Here is an 18,312-nt window from a genome sequence, read left to right as displayed (position 1 = left end):
CCAGACCTGCTCAGATTTTCCAGCAGTTTCTCTCTTGGTTTCAGATTCCAGCATCCGCAGTAATTTGCTTTCATAAGGCTGCAGATACCTCCTCCCAAGTAACATGTGTGTGCCCAAGACATCACCACTTGTTTCCCTTATTTCTTTAGCACCCATGGTGCTCTCCGCAGTAAACACAGATGAGAAGTATTCATTAAAAATCTCACCCATCTCCTGTGGCTCCACACACAGATGGCCATACTGATTTTTAAGGGGATCTATTCTCTCTCGAGCCACCCTTTTACTCTTGATATAGCGATAGAACCTCTTGGAATTTTCTTTAATCTTACCTGCTAGATCCATATCATACCCTCTTTTTGTCCTCCTGATTTCCCTCTTCAGTATTTTCTTACACTTTTTATAGTCAGAGTGATTCACTTGTCCCCGATTGCCTAAACCCAATGTCTGCTTCCTTCTTTTACCTGACCAGAGCCTCAATGTCCCTTGTCTGCCAGATATCCCTAAATTTACCATTCTTTCCCTGCATCTGAACAGGAATATACTGCCCCTGGATTCTTGATATCACACTTTTAAAACCTCCCATTTGCCAGTCATTCCTTTCCCTTCAAACAAACTCATCTAATCGACATCTCCTCGATCCTGCCTAATGCCCACAAAAGTGGCCCTGCTCCAGTTTAGGGCCTTGACCTGTGGACCTGTCCTATCTTTTTCCAGAACTATTTTGAAACTATTGGTGCTCCCAATAGTGCTCCCTGACTGACACTTCAGACACTTGCTCGACCTCATTTCTTAACTGTCTAATAGAAAGTGAGTCCAGGAATTGATAATGAAAAATAAGGAGCTGGGAGATGAATTGAACAAGTATTTTGCTTTGGTGTTCACAATAGAGGATACAGTTAAAACTCAGAAACAGCTGGAAATCAGAATAGTAATTAATTAATAAGGAATAATAAAGTACAGTGTAGGAGGAGGCCATTCAGCCCATCGAGCCTGCACCGACAACAATCCCATCCAGGCCCTATCCACATATTTCCCTGTTAATCCCCCTGATACCAAGTGACAACTTATCATGGCCAATCCGTCTAACCAGCACATCTTTGGACTGTGGAAGGAAACCGGAGCACCCGGAGGAAACCCACACAGACACGGGGAGAATGTAGAAACTCTGCACAGACAGCGACCCGAGGCTGGAATTGAACCCGGGTCCCTGGCGCTGTTAGGCACTAACCACTGTGCCACCGGGCCACATGTCAGTGCCATCGCCCAACTCCAGCCCAGTGTCAGCTCATCTGGAACACTCACCCATTCCATTGTGACGTCACACTCTGACCCATTCCATTGTGACGTCACACCCTCACCCATTCCATTGTGACGTCACATTATCACCCATTCCATTGTGATGTCACACCCTCACCCATTCCATTGTGACATCAGGGCTTCACTCTCCGATCACTCTCCCTGCCGGCCTCCCACATGCAGCCTCAATGGCGGCAGTCAGCCCGGGTCTAACACTACAAGCTGCCGCTCCATTTGGTACAAAGGGGGGGACCGGGAAGTTCATTTCCGGGGTTTGGGTTTGAACAACATGTTTACAAAGCCTCTCCACCCACCCGCCATATTTATCATTCCCCGCGCGCCGCCCTCTACCTCGTATTGATCTCGCTTCCAAATTAAAACCGTCCGTCCGTCGCCATTACCCGCACTGCGCATGCTTCAGGTCCCGCCCCTCATTCACTCCGATTGGCTGGAGGACCACCGCTCCTGCTCGGTCCTCCAGTCCCGCCCCCTCTTCCTATTGGGCCGGAGCTGCCGTCAATCAGTGCCCGTCCTTGGCGCTTGTTTGTCCCGGAGAAGCGGAGTCAGCGTTAGGCGGTGGCTGGGAGGATTTGGAAACACTTTGTGGATCCGCAAACCCTTCAGAATCATTGTCAGCTCCCTGGTTTGCAGCTGCGGGGCTTCTCCCTCCCTCCCGGGAACAGGCCCAGGTTAACGGCCCCATCCTGGCTCAGCCACTGGAGGATGGTTCACATCAGAGGATGGGGGAGGGGGACAATAAATAAGAGGTTACACTTTGGCCTCAAATCAATGAGGACTCTGATCTCTGGGAAGGAAGGAAACCCTGGGAGGTGGGCGGGGAGGAGTCACAAACACCCGCTGGAGGCCTCAACACCCCCAGTAAGAAGCTGCAGCTCCCTGCAGTGACCAGGACAGAAAATAATTGATTTTATTTTCACTCTGTACAAAATAACTGAACCCAGCCAGACTAGAGGGTGGGAGAAAAGATTTGTGAAGATATTTCACACTGGGTTTGCCAGGCTGACCAACTCTCTCAGAGAAAATGAAAAGACATCCTTCATGAGTCTGTCGGAGCAGGTGAGCAGTATTGTGTGCGGTGCTGCTGGAACTGTGTGGGTGGGCACGGGCTGGTTGGCAGCCAGAACAGTTGGAAGAGGGTGCTGCACACATCCATCTTATGGGTGAAACAGCGCCCATACACCATGCAGCCTGGCACACTGGACTCAAACACGGGACAATCCATTGAAATATGAAATGGTTAATTTGGGAGTTGGTTGCAGGACAGGGAGGAGGGAAAGTGTTCAGGATGAGGATTTACTGCTTTGCAGGAACAAGTGAGGAAACGATGTTCCACAGAAAATAGTTTCAAATTCCAGCATCCGCAGTAATTTGCTTTGATTCCAAATAAACTTATTGGACTTTAACCTGGTGTTCTGAGACTTCTTACTGCGCAAACTCCACAGAGACAGTCACCCACCGCTGGAATCGAACCCAGACTCAGTGAGGCAGCAGTGCTAACCACTGTGCCACAGTGAAGGTAGTTTGCCGCAAATTTCGGGTGATAACAATGGGCTGGGTGTTGCTCAGAATGTGGAGCACTGCAGCAAAGTACACAGAGACAGAGCAGCAAACTGGACTGAGAAATGGAGTCTGCAGACTGGAACTGGCAGCATGAGGAGAGGTTATTTAGTCTAACACTCACAGCAATCTACAACCCACCCCCATTACCGAGACAGTGAGACAGAGATTACAAACACTCACCAACACAGCTCCATTGAAACGTCCCAGGAAAAAGAGGGAATCTGTGGCACTTCCTGTCCTGAAATAGCCCCAGGACTGTCACTCAAACCCCCAACCCGGCCCAGCTCACAGCTCAGCCTCTCAGCTTGCAGCTTCCTGCACCTTGAGCCAACCCTGCCCAGGTGTGGGAGGTCTGTGGAACCACAGAGTGGGGGGAGGGGTGACCTCCTGCTGTGCCCCAAATAGTTTCTCCTTCCCCTCCCCCTTGGCTCTCTCAGGTCTGAATGGGGATGTGTTGATGGACATTGCAGAGCCGCACTGAGCTTATCCTGGGTCACCCCCTCCCCCTGGGTTCAGTGTGTTCGGTTCGTTGCTTGTTTCCCTGCTGAACCTTCAGTTAATCAAAAACAGAAAGTGCTGGAAAACCTCAGCAGGTCTGATCGCATCTGTGATCATCCAGACTGGAAGCATTAACTCCATTCTCTCTCCACAGATGCTGTCAGACCTGCTGAGATTTCCAGCATTTTCTGTTTCAGATTCCAGCATCCGCAGTATTTTGCTTTTATCTTCATTTAAACAAGCATTCTTTCATGGCCTTTACCCCCATTGCTCCTTTCCAGAGCTTCCCACCTTCTGCTATTGTCCCTGACTCCCACATTAACTCTGTCATTCCTTCCCTTTATCCCGCTCACATCCCGCTCGAAACTCAGCCTCAGAGTTTTAGCGCCATCTCCCCCTCCCCCAGCCTCCACATCCCAACACCCGGAATCTCTAACCCAGCGGTTCCAGTTTGTCTGGTTTGAGTTCAGATTTGCCGCAGCACCGACAGGATTTCACTTCAAACCAGCCGAAACTGACTGCTCACAAATCCCCAAATGTTTCTCCAGCAGCCCGGGCTGGTTAATGTTGTTTAAAGTCAGCGCCCAAATGCAGTTACTCTCCTCAGTTTAAAAAACTTCTCCGTTTCATCTAAAGTATTATTCGCAGCAGACATAAACACAAAATTGTGAACGTTACCCACCGCCCCCCCCCCCCCCCCCGCGCCGCCCGCCCCCCCCCCCCCCCCCGCCAACGAGACCCGAGCTGGGGTGTCCTGAGTAAGAGACATCTGTTTCGGGTGTGACAATTCTTACACATTGTCTGGTTGACATCAAACGGAAAACGCTGGAAATTGCCCCCATTACCGAGATAGTGAGACAGAGATTACAAACACTCACCAACGCAGCTCCAGTGAAATGTCCCAGGGAAAAGGGGGAATCTGTGGCTGTTCCTGTCCTGATATCGCCCCAGGACTGTCACTCAAAACCTCAACCCGGCCCAGTTCACAGCAAATTGCTGCTTTTGTCAAAAGGGTCACTTGGACTCGAAACGTCAGCTCTTTTTGTCTCCTTACAGATGCTGCCAGACCTGCTGAGATTTTCCAGCGTTTTCTCTTTTGGCTGGAAATACTCAACAAGTCAGGCAGCCTCTGTGGAGAGAGGAACAGACTGAATGTGACCTGTCATCGGAACTGGGAAATATATTATTATTTCTCGCAACTGAAAGAGACACTTTACAGCCTTCAGAACAAAACTGAGCTCAACAATTTTACACCACAATCTCTGCCCCCATTGTGTTCTGTGTTTCGTTGCTGCTTTTTTCACCTCATTTCCCTCTTGTTTACTTTACATTCAGACTATCGCTCACCGGCTATTCACACCTCATCCAGAACATCTTTTGTGTCTTTACTTGTTCAATTACCACTTGTTTTGGTCTTGAGCCGTGAAACATTTTGTCAGTTTGCAGATCTTTCATTTTGTTCTTCTCCACCTCCCTCTCTCAATTCTTCAGAGGTCAGTCTTTGACAAAGGGTCATCTGGACTCGAAACGTCAGCACCTTTCTCTCCTGACAAATGCCCGTGACCGCTGAAGTGCGTCATGGGCATTCAGCCTCTGATCTTTGGGTAAGCATTCTCCAAGGTGGCCTTCACGACACACGACAGCGCAGAGTCGCTGAGCAGAAACTGATAGCCAAGTTTCGCACACATGAGGACGGCCTAAGCCGGGATGTTGGCTTTATGTCACACTATCAGTAACCCCCACAGCTTGCCTCCTGGACTTGCTGGCTGTCCTGTCTGGAGACAATACACATCTCTTTAACCTGTGCTTAATGTTCCCTCCACTCACATTGTCTGTATCTTTAATAACTGGTTGGCTGTAGAGATTTGCATTCTAATCAGTATTCTGTAACTTGATTTTGTGTCTCTGTGCCCTGTTTGAGAGCAGATTTCCACTCCATCTGACGAAGGAGCAGCGCTCCAAAGGCTAATGGTATTTGCTATCAAATAAACCTGTTGGACTTTAACCTGGTGTTGTTAAAACTGTTACTCTGAATATATCCCCATCGCTCTGGGTGGGAATGGAATTGATGATTTCTTGACTGTCTGTCTGCACTGCTGCCTCACAGTGCCAGGGACCCGGGTTCAATTCCCAGCTTGGGTCACTGTCTGTGTGGAGTCTGCACGTTCTCTCCGTGTCTGTGTGGGTTCCCTCCGGGTGCTCCGGTTTCCTCCCACCATCTGAAAGATGCGCTATTTAGGTACATTGACCCAAACAGGTGCTGGAGTGTGGCGACGAGGGGAATTTCACAGTAACTTCATTGCAGTGTTAATGTAAGCCTTACTTGTGACTAATAAATAAATTTAACTTTTAACTTTAATTTTGTGAACTCATAGAATCGTAGAATCTTACAGTGCAGAAGGAGGCCATTCAGCCCATCGAGTCTGCACCAACCACAATCCCACCCAGGCCCTATCCCCGTAACTCCACATATTTAACCTGCTAATCCTCCTGACACTAGGGTCAATTTTGCATGGCCAGTCAACCTAAGCAGCACATCTTTGGACTGTGGGAGGAAACCGGAGCACCCGGAGGAAACCCACGCAGACACAGGGAGAATGTGCAGACTCTGCACAGACAGTGACCTAAGCCAGGAATTGAACTCAGGTCCCTGGTGCTGTGAGACAGTAGTGCTAACCGCTGTGCCACCATGCCACCCTCATCTCCTTGAACAAATAGTAAATTGTAGAGATTATAAAGTTTGAATTGTAATATCTAATGGTGTAAAGTATCTGGGAGCAGAGTGGATGTGATAAAGGCTGGAATACAGACTGTGGGAATGAGGCTGAAACTGCTGTGCTCAGTGAGTGGTTCTTATTGGAGGGAGGGATGTAGCGGGATCTTCCTTGTTACTCCACTTACAGGCCGATGTTTGAGGGTCTGCCGATAGCTGTGAGTGTCTCTCTCTTACAGGCCTTGAAATTTCAAAGGCTGGGGAATGCTGCACTGGGGCAACTCCACAGGAGAGAGCGCTGAACCAGGCTCACCGTTTATACCTGACCGGTAACCTGATACTTATATCACACAGCCATCCCAAAACCACCACCAAGGCCTGAGTGATTCTCTCCATTGTCAGTGGGACAACGGCCACCCTGCACCCACTCCGCTCGTGTAGGTCTCCAAGAGAGAGAACAGAGAGACTCTGTCCCTTTTATCTCCTGACCAGCAGTCTCCCTTGAGTGAGTGGGTTCGAATCGCTCAGATCACCCTCGGTTCCAGACTCTGGATTTATGGTAAGGGATATTGAAACTGTGACCTCGTCAGAGTGCACTGATGAGAGAACAAGAGGCAAGACGAACTCCAAATGAGTTTCAAAATTTACAGTGATTTATTTAATAATAAAATCAACCTCTTCAATACCCCACCACACATGAATAAAACTTACACTTTATGCTACACTATGGGAGAAATGCTAATGGGTACAACGTATTACTGAACTTTAAAATTACAATACACCACCCCTCCCCTTGCCTCAACCTCTATCCTATCCTCGGGAGCTTCGCAAGGTTGGCTGGGATACTCACAATTCTAAAAGGGGTTCCTTTGTGGTCGGCTCAAATGTCTTAGTGCAGGGTCGAAACTGAAGAGAGCTTGGTCCTGCTGGTCTGCTTCTCAGCTTGCGATTCTGGAAGAGAGCTTGGTTCTGCTTGTCTGTGTCCCTGCTTGCGATTCTGGAAGAGAGCTTGGTCCTGCTTGTCTGTGTCCCTGCTTGCGATTCTGGAAGAGAGCTCGGTTCTGCTTGTCTGTGTCCCTGCTTGCGATTCTGGAAGAGAGCTTGGTCCTGCTTGTCTGTGTCACTGCTTGCGATTCTGGAAGAGAGCTTGGTCCTGCTTGTCTGTGTCCCTGCTTGCGATTCTGGAAGAGAGCTTGGTCCTGCTTGTCTGTGTCCCTGCTTGCGATTCTGGAAGAGAGCTTGGTTCTGCTTGTCTGTGTCACTGCTTGCGATTCTGGAAGAGAGCTTGGTCCTGCTTGTCTGTGTCACTGCTTGCGATTCTGGAAGAGAGCTTGGTTCTGCTTGTCTGTGTCCCTGCTTGCGATTCTGGAAGAGAGCTTGGTCCTGCTTGTCTGTGTCCCTGCTTGTGATTCTGGAAGAGAGCTTGGTCCTGCTTGTCTGTGTCACTGCTTGCGATTCTGGAAGAGAGCTCGGTCCTGCTTGTCTGTGTCACTGCTTGCGATTCTGGAAGAGAGCTTGGTCCTGCTTGTCTGTGTCACTGCTTGCGATTCTGGAAGAGAGCTTGGTTCTGCTTGTCTGTGTCCCTGCTTGCGATTCTGGAAGAGAGCTTGGTCCTGCTTGTCTGTGTCCCTGCTTGCGATTCTGGAAGAGAGCTTGGTTCTGCTTGTTTGACTCTGAGCTCAATTTAACAAAAACACCTTCCCTGTCCCAATAGGTGATTTTCAAGGACAATGGGGCTTTCAATCACCGGCAGTTTCAGTTTAATTTAGTCAAGTCCACACACAAAAGGCTGGAACTGCCTTGACCCCCCCGTGGGTCGTTCTTTCAATGTCTTCTGTGGATGGGCCGATTTCTGTGGCCATGGACTCCCTGCTGGTCTGTTTACTGTCCTTTGTCCTTCTGATGATTCGATCACTGGTGTGTCTGCCTTTTTGGCCACTTGCATATTCAGGGAGCTCACACCTTTTTTTCTCTTAGCACAGTCCACCGACAGGTTATGTTTGTCCTGCCGAACCTTCTGGGAGGTTTTTATCAGCCAACAGCCAGAGTTGGCCACTTTTAAACTGCTACGACAACGGATGAATGAACACCGCTCGACAATCACCAGGCAAGACTGTTCTCTTCCTGTTGGGGAGCACTTCAGCCGTCACGGGCATTCAGTCTTGGATCTTCAGGTAAGCGTTCTCAGCCTTCACGACACACGACAGCGCAGAGTCGGTGAGCAGAAACTGATAGCCAAGTTCCGCACACATGAGGACGGCCGAAACCGGGATGTTGGATTTATGTCACATTATCAGTAACCCCCACAGCTTGCCCCCTCGACTTGCAGAATCTCACTAGCTGTTCTGTCTGGAGACAATACACATCTCTTTAACCTGTGTTTAATGCTCCCTCCACCCACATTGTCTGTACCTGTAAGACCTGGCTGGTTGTAGGGATTCGCATTCTAATCAGTATTCTGTAACTTGATTTTGTGTCTCTGTGCACTGTTTGAGAGCACATTTCCACTCCATCTGATGAAGGAGCAGCGCTCCAAAAGCTTATGGTATTTGCTACCAAATAAACCTGTTGGACTTGAACCTGGTGTTGTGAGACTTCTTACTGTGTTCACCCCAGTCCAACGCCGGCATCTCCACATCACTTTTAAACTGTCAGGTTTCTCCTGAGTCCTTTTAAAATATGGAGGATTGCCCTGAAACTTACAGGGATGGGAGGAGGGAGAAAGGGATGGATGGTGAGAGGGAGGGATGGAGAAGGGAGGGAGAGTGAGGTGGATGGAGGGAGAGAGGGATGAATGGGGGTGAATGTGAGAAGCTGAAGTTTACATTTGAAGAGGTTCCCAGTCTCTCTGATCAGCTGAACTGGGGAAGCTTTTGCGCAGACTGCACTGCTGCTGTTTCCCCTCCTGTCCACCAGAGGTCGCTGTAGGCCTCCCAGCTGCTGCTCCTCCCAATGTCACCTCTTGCCCACTCCGGCCCCTCCAGTACACCTCACTGGAGCCCCGGGCCATTCTTGCTATCCTGCCAGGTCTCGGGTACTGAGGCCAGTAGTAAAGTTTATTTATGAGTCACAAGTAGGTTTACATTCACACTGTAATGAAGTTTCTGTGAAAATCCCCTGGTCGCCACACTCTGGCACCTGTTCGGGTAACACTGAGGGAGAATTCAGCTTGGCCAATGCACCCTAACCAGTACATCTTTTGGACTGTGGGAGGAAACCGGAGCACCCGGAGGAAATCCACAGACATGGGGAAACTCCACACAGTGACCCAAGCCGGGAATCGAATCCAAATCCCTGGCGCTGTGAGGCAGCAGTGCTAACCACTGTGCCACTGTACCATGATGTGGAGATGCCGGCGCTGGACTGGGGCGAACACAGCAAGAAGTCTCACAACACCAGGTTAAAGTCCAACAGGTTCACTTGGTAGCAAATACCATAAGCTTTCGGAGCAATGCTCCTTCGTCAGATGGAGTGGTCTCTGTTCTCAAACAGGGCACAGACACAGAAATCAAATTACAGAATACTGATTAGAATGCAAATCTCTACAGCCAGCCAGGTCTTAAATGCACAGACAATGTGGGTGGAGGGAGCATTCAACACAGGTTAAAGAGATGTGTATTGTCTCCAGACAGTACAGCTTGTGAAATTGTGCAAGTCCAGGAGTCAAGCTGCGGGGGTTACTGATAATGTGACATAAATCCAACATCCCGGTTTAGACCCTGTACCACCCAGTGCTCTAAGGTTAAGTTTCTTCTTCAAACCTAAGAAGATTCAGTGTCACATCAGGACGGGGAAAAAGGAGTCCATTGGCTTCAGATGGATAATGGTAAAAGTTAATATCCCAATTTATTCACTTTATTCCTTCAAGCTGAGGTTTACAAAGTGAAAATTCCACTGTTTATAGCAGTGACTAAATAAGCAATGACACTGATCCTATATTTAAATTAGTCTGGAATACACCACAATTTCACACAGGTTAACAGTTTTCAAGCATTTGGAACCCCAAATGTCTGCTGATGTGTCATCCAGAGCTGTTTTCCTGGCAGTTTGTGTCAGTAGCAGGCTGCCGTTACCATCCACTCTTGGGCAGGGTGAGGAGACAGCTCCGACACCGACCTCAGCTGGAATGGGAATTGAACCATACATTAGTCCGCAGGCCAGCAATGCTGCAGGAATTGCAAAGGGGCTGCACAGACGTCCAGAATTAGAAGAGGGGATTGTGGAGATGGAGGAAGCGTCTGCAAGACATGGGGACATTTTGGATTATCTCAAAATTACAGAATGTGGGAGACCAGTCAGGAATGTGTTGAAATTGTCCAGTCTGGCGGTAATGTGTGGATGTGGGATTCAGCAGCAGATGAAGGGCTGCACGGTGGAACAGTGGTTAACACTGCTGCCTGACAGCAGTGGGTTTCTGTGTACGTTCTCCCTGTGTCTGAGTTTCCTCTGGGTGCTTCCGTTTCCTCCTACATTCCAAAGATGTGCAGATCAGGTGGATTGGCCATGTTAAATTATCCGTTAGCGTCCAAAGATGTGTAGGTTAGGGGGGTTAGCAGGGTAAATGCACAAGGGTACAGGGCCCATCGAGTCTGCACCGACTCTCCAACAGAGCATCTTACCTAGGCCCTATCCCCGTAACCCCACATATTTGCCCCGCTGTTCCACTGTGTTACTTATTCATAGTAAGAAGTCTCACAACACCAGGTTAAAGTCCAACAGGTTTATTTGGTAGCAAATACCATAAGCTTTCGGAGCACTGCTCCTTTGTCAGATGGAGTGGATATCTGCTCTCAAACAGTGCACAGACACAGAAATCAAGTTACAGAATACTAATTAGAATGCGAATCTCTACAGCCAGCCAGGTCTTAAAGGTACAGACAAGTGGGTGGAGGGAGCATTCAACACAGGTCAAAGAGATGTGTATTGTCTCCAGACAGAACAGCTAGTGAGATTCTACAAGCCCAGGAGGCAAGCTGTGGGGGTTACTGATAATGTGACATAAATCCAACATCCCGGTTTAGGCCGTCCTCATGTGTGCGGAACTTGGCTATCAGTTTCTGCTCAGCGACTCTGCGCTGCCGTGTGTCATGAATGCCGCCTTGGAGAACGCTTACCTGAAGATCCAAGGCTGAATGCCCGTGACTGCTGAAGTGATCCCCCACAGGAAGAGAACAATCTTGCCAGGTGATTGTCGAGCGGTGTTCATTCATCCGTTGTCGTAGGGTCTGCATGGTTTCCCCAATGTACCATGCCTCGGGACATCCTTTCCTGCAGCGTATCAGGTAGACAACGTTGGCCGAGTTGCAAGAGTAGGTACCGTGTACCTGGTAGATGGTGTTCTCACGTGAGATGATGGCATCCGTGTCGATGATCCAGCACGTCTTGCAGAGGTTGCTGTGGCAGGGTTGTGTGGTGTCGTGGTCTAAATCATTTATTGTATTCTATTATTCTAGCCCTCTCGACATGAATGCTAGCATTGCATTTGCCTTCCTAACTGCCGACTGAATCTGCATGTTAACCTTGAGAACAAGCACTCCCAAGCCCCTTTATGTTTCTGATTTCCTAAGCATTTTCCCATTTCGAAAATAGTCTGTGCCTCCTTTCCTCCTTCCAAAGTGCATAACCTCACACTTTTCCACATTGTATTCCATCTGCCACTTCTTTGCCCACTCTCCTAACCTGTTCAGGTACTTCTGCAGCCTGCTGCTTCCTCAATATTACCTGTCCCTCTACATATCTTTGTATCATCTGCAAACTTAGCAACAGTGCCTTCAGTTCCTTCTTCCAAAACATTCATGTATATTGTGAAAACTTGTGGTCCCAGCACCGACGCCTGAAGCACACCTCTAGTCACCGGCTGCCATCCTGAAAAGAACCCCTTTATCCCCACACTCTGCCTCCTGCCAATCAGCCAATCCTCTATCCATGCCAGGATCTTAAGCTTAGCACCATGTGCTCTTAACAGAATGAACAGTCTCCTATGCGGCACATTGCCAAAGGCCTTCTAGGGATCAAAATAAATCACGTCCACTGGTTCTCCTTTATCTTACTTCCTTGTCATCTCCTCAAAGAATTGTAAGAGATTCGTCCGACATGACCACCCCTTGACCAAGCCATGCTGACTCAGTCCTATTTTATCATGCACTTCCAAGTATTCTGCAACTCATCTTTCATAATTGACTCTATAATCTTGCCAATGACCGAAGTCAGGCTCACTGGCCTCTAATTTCACATTTGCTGCCTCCCTCCCTTCTTAAACAGCGGTGTTACATTCGCTACTTTCCAGTCCTCTGTCATTCCTGAAAGATCACTGCCAATGCCTCCACAATTCCCTCAGTTATCTCTCTTAGAATCCTGGCGTGTAGTCCATCCAGTCCAGGTGATTTATCCACCTTTAGACCTTTCAGTTTCCCCAGAACCTTCTCCTTAGTGATGGCCACTGCAGTCACCTGTTCCCCCTGATTCTCCTGGAGCTCTGGCATCCCCCTGGTGTCTTCCACCGTGAGGACTGATGCAAAGTAACGATTCAGTTCATCTGCCATTTCTTTGTTTCCTATTGTTACTTCTCCAGCCTCATTTTGTCATGATCCAATGTCTATTTTTGCCTCTCTCTTATCTTTTATGGATTGAAAAAAAACTCTTCCTGTCTTCTTTTATATTACTGCCTACCTTGCACTCATATTTCATCTTTCCCCCCTTATTGCTTTTAGAGTTGTCCGCTGCTCGCATTAAAAAAAAATCCCAATCCTCCAGCTTCCCACTAATCCTCGCCACTTTGTATTCTTTTTCTTTTTCTTTTATCTTGTCCTTGACTTCCCTCGTCAGCCGTGGATGCCTCGTCCTCCCCTTGGCATGTTTCCTCCTCCTTGGGATAGACTCGGTCGCGGGGGCATTGAACAATGAAGGTCGGTGAATTGCCAAAGTGGGTTAGCGATCAACGCTGAAATTGAAATTACAATGAACATTTTGCTGTCCTTCTCTCTCTCTCTCTCCCTTTCTTTCTCTCCCACTCTCTCATTTACAGCATTAGATTAAGTCATAAGCGTCTAGACTTTCGACATTGACAGTGGAGAAATTGTCAGGAGGGAATGAATAAAGGAGAAGGAGATATGAGAGCCGAGAGGCAGCTTGAATGCTTGTTGGATGTGCTGGGAAGTACGTGCGCGATATGAGATGTGGGGAAGAGGTGAAGAGGTTCGCGCTCTCTTGTGGCCGTGGCTGACATGATTGTGCAAGTTGAAGATTTTAAAAGTGCAGTTCCTGCCGTGAGCAGCAGGGAGCAGTAAAAGTGAGGTGGATATTGAGGAGGCAAAGAATGGGGAGAGTGAGGAAAGTGGGGATTGCAGAATGGTGCGGGTGAGCGTGCAGGGCTGGTGGAGAGTTGGTCAAAAGTGTGTGTCCATGTTTTGGTTTGCTTGCGTAGATTGATGTGGTGATAGCATTGGATGTGAGAGTGAATGAAAGGGGCAGCAGAGGGAGTGAGTGTGGAGGCAGGCAGAGAGGCATCCGGTTTGTCTGTATTGAGGGGAACGGCAAAATATTTTGTTTGCTGCGATTGAAGGTGTGGAGAAAAGGAAGCGTCTCGCTGTATTGGTCAGGCTGCACTGCTGCTTCAATTCACAGGTGCTATCCCACTACTGAAGAGCACAGGGGATTTGACCTGCTCCGTTCCCGACCTGGGCCGGTTCACCCCTCCTTGGCACACCTGGTGCTCCCAGAGCCCTCTCGGAACACCATGCGGATACTGATCTTAGTGTGGACACCCGATCGGCACAGAGAGCAACAGCCCAGAACTCCCGACCTCAAGCAATCCAGCAGCCTCAGCCTCCCAGCAGCGGTGTTACAGGTGCGCGCCACAGCACCCGGCAAACGCAATCCTTGATTCAGCCGCTTTCAGTTCAAACAGCAGCAAGAGCTCGAATGCAGACATCACTGCAAATATAATCGGCTGCTTCACTGACTCAACTGACCATAATTTGAGGAAGCTTCAACATTGTGTGCTCAAGTTAGTCTAATTGACATCTTAAAATTAATTTGTGCGAATTTTTGTTTGTATTCATGGAACCTGTGTGAATATGTTCACTCAGTCCAGTCCTCAGCCCAGGTATCAGTGCCGATGAAAATAAGGAGCCGTTTTCTTTGTTGGAATGGCACGCAGCAGCTCGGCTGTCTGCCCCTCAAATTCGCACGTTTACTGCGCGCATCACAGCAGAGTGGAACAGAGACCTTTCCTTTTCCAGATCTCTGAATGTGACGCAGTGTTTTGCCAAGTGGAAGCTATGATACCAGAAGACCATGAGACATAGGAGCAGAATTTTGCCAATTGGCCCATCGAGTCTGCTCCGCCATTTAATCATGGCTGATATTTTTCTCATCCTCATTCTCCTGCCTTTTCCCCAAACCCCTGATCCCCTCATTAATCAAGAACATATCTATCCCTGCCTTAATGACACTCAATGATCTGGCCTCCACACCTTTCTGCGGCCCAGAATTCCACAGATTCACCACTCTCTGGTTGAACAAATTCCTCCTCATACCTGTTTCAAATGATTGTCCCTTCAGCCTGAGGTTGTGCCCTCTGGTCCTAGTTTTTCCTACTAGTGGAAACATCAACACTGCACTCAGTGCGGGAACACGTAGATAACAAGGACACCTATGTCAGACTCCTATTTATTGACCACAGCTCAGCCTTCAACACTATTATTCCCACGAAATACATCCCCAAACTCCATGGCCTGGGCCTCGGCATCTCGCGCTGTGATTGGATCCTGCACTTCCTAACTCACAGACCATAATCAGTAAGGATAGGCAACAACACTTCCTCCACGGTCATCCTCAACACCGGTGCCCCACAAGGCTGTGTTGTCAGCCCCTTACTATACTCCTTATGATACCTATGACTGTGTGGCCAAATTCCCCTCCAATTTGATTTTCAAGTTTGCCGACGACAGCACCGTAGTGGTTTGGATCTCAAACAATGATGAGACAGAGTACAGGAATGAGATAGAGAATCTCCTGAAATGGTGCGGCAACAATAATCTCTCCCTCCATGTCAACAAAACGAAGGAGATTGTCATCAACTTCAGGAAGCGTAAAGGAGAACATGCCCCTGCCTCCATCAACAGGGATGAAATCGAAAAGGTCGAGCTTCAAGTTTTTAGGTGTCCAGATCACCAAAAACCTGTCCTGATCCCCCCATGCCGACACTATTGTTCAGAAAGTCCACCAATGCCTCTACTTTCTCAGAAGACTAAGGAAATTTGGAATGTCAGCTATGACTCTCACCAACTTTTACAGATGCACCATAGCAAGCATTCTTTCTGGTTGTATCACAGCTTGGTATGGCTCCTGCTCTGCCCAAGACCGCAAGAAACTACAAAAAGTAGTGAATGTAGCCCAATACATCACGCAAACCAGCCTCCCATCCATTGACTCTGTCTGCACTTCCCACTGCCTCGGCAAATCAGCCAGCATAATTAAGGACCCCATGCACTCCGGACATTCTCTCTTCCACCTTCTTCCTTCAGGAAAAAGTGTCAAACGTCTGTACCAACCGACTCAAGAACAGCTTCTTCCCTGCTGCTGTCAGACTTTTGAATGGACTTACCTTGCATTAAGTTGAACTTTCTCTGCACCCTAGCTATGACTGTAACAGGACATTCTGCACTCTCTTGTTTTCCTTCTCCATGAATGGTATGTTTTGTCTGTATAGCGTGCAAAAAACAATACTTTTCACTGTACGTTAATAGATGTGAGAATAATAAATCAAATCAAATCAAAATCAAAACATCCTCTTCATGTCCACTCTATCCAGGCCTCGCAGTATCCTGCAGGTTTCCCCCTCTTCCTTCTCAACTCCAACGAGTACAGAGCCAGAGTCCTCAACCGTTCCTCATACGACAAGCTCTTCATTCTGGGGATCATTCCTGTGAACCTCCTCTGGACCTTTTCCAAGGCAAGCACATCCTTCCTTAGATACAGGGCCCAAAACTGCTCACAATAGTCCAAATGGGGTTTGAGCAGAGCCTTATGCAGCCTCAGAAATACATCCCTGCTGTTGCATTTTAGCCCTCTCGACATGAATGCTGAGCATTGCATTTGCCTTCCTAACTGCCGACTGAATCTGCATGTTAACCTTGAGAACAAGCACTCCCAAGCCCCTTTGTGTTTCTGATTTCCTAAGCATTCCCCATTTCGAAAATAGTCTGTGCCTCCATTTCTCCTTCCAAAGTTCATAACCTCACACTTTTCCACATTGTACTCCATCTACCACTTCTTTGCCTACTCTCCTTACCTGTTCAGGTTCTTCTGCAGCCCCCCTGCTTCCACAATACTACCTGTCCCTCTACATATCTTTGTATCATCTGCAAACTTAGCAACAGTGCCTTCAGTTCCTTCTTCCAAAACATTCATGTATATTGTGAAAAGTTGTCGTCCCAGCACCGACCCCTGAAGCACACCGCTCGTCACCGGCTGCTATCCTGAAAAGGACCCCTTCAAGCCCACACTCTGCCTCCTGCCAATCAGCCAATCCTCTATCCATGCCAGGATCTTAAGCTTAACACCATGTGCTCTTAACAGATTGAACAGTCTCCTATGCGGCACATTGCCAAAGGCCTTCTGGGATCGAAATAAATCACGTCCACTGGTTCTCCTTTATCTAACTTCCTTGTCATCTCCTCAAAGAATTGTAAGAGATTTGTCAGACATGACTGCCCCTTGACCAAGCCATGCTGACTCAGTCCTATTTTATCATGCACTTCCAAGTATTCTGCAATCTCATCTTTCATAATTGACTCTATAATCTTGCCAATGACCGAAGTCAGGCTCACTGGCCTCTAATTTCACATTTCCTGCCGCCCTCCCTTCTTAAACAGCGGTGTTACATTCGCTACTTTCCAGTCCTCTGTGATTCCTGAAAGATCACTGCCAATGCCTCCACAATTTCCTCAGTTATCTTTTTTAGAATCCTGGCGTGCAGTCCATCCAGTCCAGGTGATTTATCCAACTTTAGACCTTTCAGTTTCCCCAGAACCTTCTCCTTAGTGATGGCCACTGCAGTCACCTGTTCCCCCTGATTCTCCTGGAGCTCTGGCATCCCCCTGGTGTCTTCCACCGTGAGGACTGATGCAAAGTAACGATTCAGTTCATCTGCCATTTCTTTGTTTCCTATTGTTACTTCTCCAGCCTCATTTTGTCGTGATCCAATGTCTATTTTTGCCTCTCTCTTATCAATTATACATTGAAAAAAACTCTTCCTATCTTCTTTTATATTAGTGGCTACCTTGCAATCATATTTCATCTTTCCACCCCTTATTGCTTCTATAGTTGTCCTCTGCTCGCATTTTTAAAAATCCCAATCCTCCAGCTTCCCACTAATCCTCGCCACTTTGTATTCTTTTTCTTTTGCTTTTATCTTGTCCTTGACTTCCCTCGTCAGCCGTGGATGCCTCGGCCTCCCCTTGGCATGTTTCCTCCTCCTTGGGATAGACTCGGTAGAGGGGACATTGAACAATGAAGGTCGGTGAATTGCCAAAGTGCGTTCGCGATCAACGCTGAAATTGAAATTACAATGAACATTTTGCTGTCTTTCTCTCTCTCCCTTCCTTTGTCTCCCATTCTCTCATTTACAGCATTAGATTAAGTCATAAGCATCCAGGCTCTCGACGTTGACAGTGGAGAGGTTGTCAGGAGGGAATGAATAAAGGAGAAGAAGATATAAGAGCCGAGAGGCAGCTTGAATGCTTGTTGGATGTGCTGGGAAGTATGTGCGCGGTATGAGATGTGAGGAAGTGGTGAAGATGTTCGCGCTCTCTTGTGGCCGTGGCTGACATGATTGTGCAAGTTGAAGATTTTAAAAGTGCAATTTCTGTCGTGAGCAGCAGGGAGCAGTAAAAGTGAGGTGGATATTGAGGAGGAGAAGAATGGGGAGAGTGAGGAAAGTGGGAATTGCAGAATGGTGCTTGTGAGCGTGCAGGGCTGGTGGAGAGTTGGTTGGTCAAAGGTGTGTGTACATGTTTTGGTTTACTTGCGTAGATTGATGTGGTGATGGCATTGGATGTGAGAGTGAATGAAAGGGGCAGCAGAGGGAGTGAGTGTGGAGGCAGGCAGAGAGGTATCGGGTTCGTCTGTATTGCTGGGAATGGCAAAATATTTTGTTTGCTGCGACTGAAGGTGTGGAGAAAAAGATGCGTCTCGCTGTATTGGTCAGGCGGCATTGCTGT

General features: G+C 48.1%; 3 protein-coding genes across 3 annotated transcripts in view; all 3 read right to left on the bottom strand.

The window, feature by feature from the left end:
* Nucleotides 1–18,312, bottom strand: part of LOC144483170 (uncharacterized) — a 169,717-nt gene that overhangs the window by 85,791 nt on the left and 65,614 nt on the right.
* Nucleotides 1–18,312, bottom strand: part of LOC144483150 (uncharacterized) — a 113,574-nt gene that overhangs the window by 53,977 nt on the left and 41,285 nt on the right. The window lies entirely within an intron of this gene.
* Nucleotides 1–18,312, bottom strand: part of LOC144483162 (uncharacterized) — a 187,030-nt gene that overhangs the window by 134,750 nt on the left and 33,968 nt on the right. The gene's annotated exons all lie outside the window — the stretch shown is intronic.

This window comes from Mustelus asterias, unplaced genomic scaffold (genome assembly GCF_964213995.1).
Source record: "Mustelus asterias unplaced genomic scaffold, sMusAst1.hap1.1 HAP1_SCAFFOLD_47, whole genome shotgun sequence".
Taxonomy (NCBI): Eukaryota; Metazoa; Chordata; class Chondrichthyes; order Carcharhiniformes; family Triakidae; genus Mustelus; species Mustelus asterias.
Note: the sequence above shows the minus strand (reverse complement) of the source record. Positions and strands in the feature narration are given on the sequence as shown.